Source organism: Puntigrus tetrazona, chromosome 12 (genome assembly GCF_018831695.1).
Source record: "Puntigrus tetrazona isolate hp1 chromosome 12, ASM1883169v1, whole genome shotgun sequence".
NCBI classification, from domain to species: Eukaryota; Metazoa; Chordata; class Actinopteri; order Cypriniformes; family Cyprinidae; genus Puntigrus; species Puntigrus tetrazona.
Window position 1 is genome coordinate 8,388,484 of NC_056710.1, and position 6,708 is coordinate 8,395,191.

The following is a 6,708-nucleotide window of genomic DNA, read 5'->3' on the forward strand; positions in this document are numbered from 1 at the left end:
TGACCCGCTCCTGCACTTCTGTCTGATTGCAGAGGAACCAGATCATGTGGAATAACTCTAGTCTAGGACAGATCCTGTCAGCCTCAGTGCCTGTTAAAATGTCTATTCCGCGCTTGTTGTATGTAGTGAGCATTAGTAGTAAGCAGCACCATAACTGCTTGTCCGTGAATTATGAAATTTAATAGCACCTTTTCAGATTCATGGTAATTTTCTGTTGACATTCGTTTCCATCATGCATAAAACCTAAAACAAGGGGAAGCATGTGACTAAATTAAGTATAGAGTATATCTATACGCTGCAAAGCATTTAAACATCCTGTAACGCACTGCCTCTTGCCAAATTCTGAGGTCCATCAAAGGCTGTTGTGGCGTTTTGTTAGAAATAGCCAGGGAACAGGCAGGCAAGTCTTTTATCTGCTGCAATTCCGAGGAAGTCCCAGATGAGAAGCAGGAAAGGAAAGGGCTCTGATTGATTTGATTCAGGCACTTTGAGCAAAAATAAGTCAGCTAATCCAATCCTCAGCTGCACGCATTCACCTCTGAACAGGTGCCTGGAAACAGCCAGCGATTGAATGAGCCTGTTTCTGAGGGGGCCTTGTTGAGCTGCCAGAAATCAAAGTTCTGCTCGGCGAATTAAGATCGAGGGTGCGAGTGACCTAGTTAACCGAATCAGCACCGGCCTGCTCGGCATGCAGGCACAAAGTATTAGGAGAGCGGGTGGTCGATTGCATTTGTTTGCTGAGGTCTCAGGCTAAGTCTCGCATCTTTCCATGGCTTTAACTGGACAGAAAAAGATATTATTCTGCAGAAAACTTACTGTATTTGGCTTAACTGGCTCTATGTATAGATGTACAGTATTATCATGTATTTCAGGTGACCCCATCACATGATTTCAACATAAAGATTTAAACACATAAAGTAAAAAAAATGTTAGATTCAACTGTATTCAGTTAGTAAAGTGACTTATATTGAGGAATGTTAAGGTCCAATTTCAGCTGTTAACAAATTGTTAACTATGACTTCTGCCGTAATGAACTCCTTATTTGCTGCTTATTAATAGGTAGTTGTTAAGTTTAGGTATTGGGTAGGATTAGGTATTATGTAGAATATGAGCTTTAGAAGTGCCAAAAGGCATGCTAATAAGCAACAGTGAGAATTGGTTCCAATACTATAGCGTTACCCAAAAAGAAACTCGGAAAAGTTTGAGCCGATACAGAGCTGAAAGTGAGAAACAGTGAATTACCTTTGTTTTCGTATTTAAAATAATGGTGATATAAATAAATGGATGGAATTTAATCAGTTGGGTCATTTATCAATAAATTATTTATTACAAATTGATAAATGCATGAATATTAGTTTTAAGTTGGATTAGTTTGTTTCACGTATACACAAAACCCAAAAACCACAGCATACAAATAGCACTCACTTGATTTGCGTTTTTATACTTCACTCAGAAATCTCCAAATTATGCGCACAACCTAATTTCAATTAAGTGAGAAATGAGGTTGAGAAATGGTATTGACTGTGATTAATGGACTGAGCCTGAGATAAGTCTGATTGTTATGAGGTTATGATTAATTTGAAGTTGGAAAATGATAATTTGAACCTATATTGGATACTGAGAAACTAATCAGATTCAAGGGCTTATCTTTTTCTTTTCATATTTCAGTTTTGCTACTTGTTCTTATCTATGAGTGTAAAATGCAATTAATTTTGTTTACAGTGCTTTTACATTAGGATATGTCACCACATGGCAGATAAGCTGACTTTAAAGCAGTAATGTAACTACTATTTTTGTGCAGTGTATTTGTATACATATGACATTTATTAAAGAGACAGTAAACTGATATGATTGGTGACGGTTCATTTAATTCAACTTTGATTTATTCCTAATTTGCTGTTGAATTAGAGATTTTTGATTTTCTTTGTTTTCACAGGTACATTAATGTCAAGTCTGCATGTATCATGCAGCGTGGACAAATGAGGGTGTTTATGTGACGGCTTTTGCTTTTACTGACTAATACTAAACAAAAACTTAAGTTAATTTCCATATTATACGTTAAATATCATATCATACTCTTTTTATAAAACATGCAAAGAGGTACATACAAATTTGATAATTAATTTGAAAAAAATATTATTTCTATCCTAGAATAAGCTGAATAAGTATACATTTACTATGTAATATATATATATATATATATATATATATATATATATCTATACTTGTGGTTACATCTGAATGACTGACACTGACGTTTCACCCACGCACCCGTCTTTACATTAAAGCTTGATTTGTGTTTTTTCATGTTTCATATATAAACAAACAGACAAATGTATGGCAGCCATTCCATTACAACACAGATACTCTTCATTCTGCCTTATAAAGAAATGATTGTCAGGTTGCTTCCATCCCTAATATTTTTAAGACAGCGGTTCTTAAGAACAAGGTCAAACTGCAAACACTGGGGACAACAAAGATACAGACTGAAGGTGAAAATGACTCTCCGCTGACCAGAATAACTGCCAACTCATTCGAATGTCACTCAACAACCATAGGATGACATGAAGTAATCTAAAAAAGAATGGCGAATGGCAGTTGGGGGGGAAGTGCACGGCAAGGATGGTTCAAAACAGGTTCCTAGGGACATGACTATCTTTGAAAAAAGGCCCTCATCAGTGATAAGCAAAGAAGAGCCAGGCTGAGGTTTGACCGCAGAAGACTGGAGTAAGGTCATTTTCTCTCATTAGTTTAATTTTACCCAACACTTGGTCATCTAGTGGTTAGATAGAGACTTAGAGACTGTGAAATTTGGTAGATCTGGCAGGGGGGCTTCAGCAAGGCTGGATTTGGGCACATTTGTTTTTGTGAAGGGTGCATGAAACAAGTCGTATATCGAATTAAGGTTATCCTACACACACACATTTCTTCCTTCTGTTCTGACAGTGTTCCCCAACTCTGAGGTTTGGATTTTTCAAAATTCCATGCCACTTAGCCGGGTCAATGAAGGACCACCAGACCAAGACTGTCATGGCCAGCCCGATCTCCAAACCTGAATAACTTCTATGACTTCTGTAAGGAAGATGGGTCAAACAAATTTGACTTGCAGTAGGAGTGGCATATGAAAGACTGATGAAGACCATACCAAGATGTGGTGAAACTGGATGAAAATCTGGCTTATCCGAAAGGTTAAATACTGGCATTGTGCTATTTAAAAATAAATGTGAACTTGTTTTCTTTGCATTATTTGATGTCTGAAGACACTGCATCTCTTTTTGTTATTTTAACAGTTGTCATTTTCTGCTAACTTTCTGCTAATTGACATTTATTTGGAATTCGGGAGAAGTGTTTTCAGCTGATTATAGAATAAAACAAAAATGTTAATTTTACTCTAAAACATATCTATAAATAGTAAAAGCAGAGAAACTGCTCACTTTGCAATGGTCTCTTAGTTTTTTTTTTTCAGAGCTGTTTTTTTCTGACAGACAGACCAATGAAACCCACTGACATTCACTGCACAAACAAAAATGCAATGCAAAATATCCTATCCCTTTAAAACATCTTGGCTTTTAATGACACAGGTGCTACCAATTAAGCGATAGTGCTATTGGTTTTTCCAAGCATTAATTACATGCTTTGTCTTGTTGACCATGGTGCTATTCTCATGAGAGCATGCTGAAACATCAACCGAAGAGACCAGAACACCTCTGGCTTAATTACAGCAGTACCTTTTCATTCATACTGGTTAAACCAAAACACAATGAAAGTGCACAAAACAATCACTGATGCAATCTGTTGTGTTGGCCTCTGATCACTTATGGATGTTCTGCAGAGGCTGTGTGTACTGTTGTGGTTTATTCCATATATTCAAGCCTGAGTGAGTTATTCTCATCCACGGTTCATGGAGATGATAGGCCATTGCACCCACCAGTCCGCTGCTTGGTCTAAGGGCATGATTACTGAAAGCCCTGTGAACACATTGAGTCTGCAGATCTAGCGCCTGTCACATGGTGAGTCACTGCAATGATATTCAATTTCTCAACCCTCATCCACAACTGACATGAATATTTATGTATGAGGTAGACTTTTATCTCCCACTGTTTTCCCCCTGAGTGTTCGCCCCTGTAACACTAACTTCCTGTCTGAGACAAATGACTGATCCTGGGACCGGTCATGTGGAACATAAAACAACCTTCAGAGCACTGCTTCTCTTTATCTGTGAGAGAATAAACCAGTGCAGGACACACAAGAGACTCCTCACCAAGAAACGAGTACCAATAAGATGAGCTCAGATCCTGAGCATTTCCACCATGCCTTTGGCCTCAGTGTGTGTCTATGGCTGCCGGACTGGATGACTTCTGTGAGGTTGTTCACAGAAAATTCATTGGAAAATACATTGTAAATTATTAAGAACGTGAGTAAACTAGGTCATCAGGAAGTTAATAAAATGATTCCTTCATGAAACAGACATTGCTTCCATCTGCTACAGGAAAAACAGTACATTGTTCTAATTTAATATACTGTAAAATATCCATGTGATTCAAAAATGACTAGCCACAAACATTTGTAGGATTTATTTATTAAATATTATTAATACTTTTTTTTAAGTTTTAAAGTGTATCAAAATAGTAAACCATTATTTTACATTATAATAATCAATATTACTGATTAAATAAATGCTCCTTTGATGAACATAAGCAAAACATTCTTTGGGATCTTTCTGATTCAAAATTTTTGAATGGTAGTGTAAATAAATACAGCTGTAATTTTGCCATTTATTTACAAATGTGGAAACCCTTTTTCACTTGAGTAATGTATAACATGAAATAGCCATTCAGTTCGGAAGAATTCACCGAAATGACTCTGAATTCCCATCGCTAGTTTTTAAGATATTCTTTTTAAAAATGAAAAATAAAATCCAGAGACACCAGCGTTGTCTTCCGTACTGCCTCACTCTGTCTACATGGGCTTTTTGGAAGCTTCCTGTGCGAACAGCTCCTTTCACCATATTTCTAAAGAAGCATGGAGATTCAGATTGATACATAAACCATGACGGGTCATAAGAGGGTCATCACAGAAGGGACTCCGGCTGTAATAATATTCATAGCGGTCCTTTAGTCTACCTCAGTAATTAAGACCTGAGTGGCAGTTTAGGAAATTCTAATAATACCTTTTTGTTACTGCCGGGTTTTCTTTAGCTTCATTTGTGCTCCTGAATAATGTTATGATGAAATTATGACAGGTGAGCGCTCAGCGGAAATGAAGCTCACACGGGCCATTTTAATGCCTTTAGATCCAACAATTAGGTTTTCATAAAGCCCGTTCTCGTTTTATACCCATAATGAATGTTCAGAGGAAGAGGAATTTTCTCATCAGCGATAATTTATGAGTTTTGCACAGCATATCCAGAAAGAGAAGCTGGGTCACGTAAGACGCCACAAGCACCCTTTAATAAGCCCCCGCTCGGCGCCCTGGAATATTTCCTCCTCGCAATCAGGAGTCATTTACTGCTTATACCGCAGGTTTAATGTGAAGTCGGCAGTCTGCCGGTGGTCACTTTGACAAATTTCGGAAAAACTGTGAGAACTAGACCCCCGAAGCCTTGATGAAACCCAGCCGTTTCCATGGCAACAGAACTTGAGCCGCCTGCTTACAAATCTCTTTGTATGTTTCCACGGCAACAACTGTAGATAGGTGGAGAGGGGGTGGCGGTACGGAGGAGTGAGTGGGAGGGAGTGCTGGGTGCATTGTTTATGCTCTGGAATTCACCAGACCCCAAACAATACTCAGCAGTTTCAACTTAAGAACGATCATCCGAGACAAAGTTTGAGTGCAAACTAGATTTCAAACTCGATTCTTGATTAGATAGGTAACAGTTTAGGTTCTGCATGTTCTTTAAAACATCGGACTCTTTTAACCCAACAGTCGAGTTCGCTTTTAACAAAAAAGACAATGAGTGCACATATCTGCGAGATCTACTATATTTCAGTTCGGAAGCCTGTGAAAAACAATTGGCCTGTGAATCCGTTATTCTTGTTACTTACAAGATTTGAAGCCAGACCACTGGATGTGGGCTACGAGCGTTTGTTAACCATAGCAACTGTCACAGAACGAAGTACGTCCGAAAAACACAGCTAGCCAGCCCTATCATGCTGTATGACACAGGAGGTATATCAGTAATTACACTAAATTGATGTTATGGTGTTTCTGATTATGAGAGAGCACCAAGTACACAAACAGCGCACACTTCAAGCTTCGCTCTACACTTCGGGACAATAAAGCTTCAACCCACTGAGAGATGCTGCTTATCTGAAAAAAACAATTAGAATGGCAGGCATCAAGCAAACTGCAAAGAGACTCACAGGTACACACTCACACACACACGGGTGCATACACGCTCATCAGCTCAATACATCTTCCGATTCAGGCGAGCCAGACGGGATCCGATCTCAGTGTAAGCCGTGGAAAGATCTAATAATGGAACATGAATATAAGAGAACACAGAACAGCAGAAGATCATTTCAGCTATACAGGTACTTGTACATATCTAAATGCAGCCGAAGCTGCCTTTTTTTTTTGTTGTTTATTCTTAGATTTATTTCCAGCACTTTAGAATGAACCGCAAGCAGTAGCGTGTCTTTATATTCGAAAGTTTCCCTGTGGGCGATAAAGGTTTTATAATTACTTTAGGCGCAGAACAGGCGTATT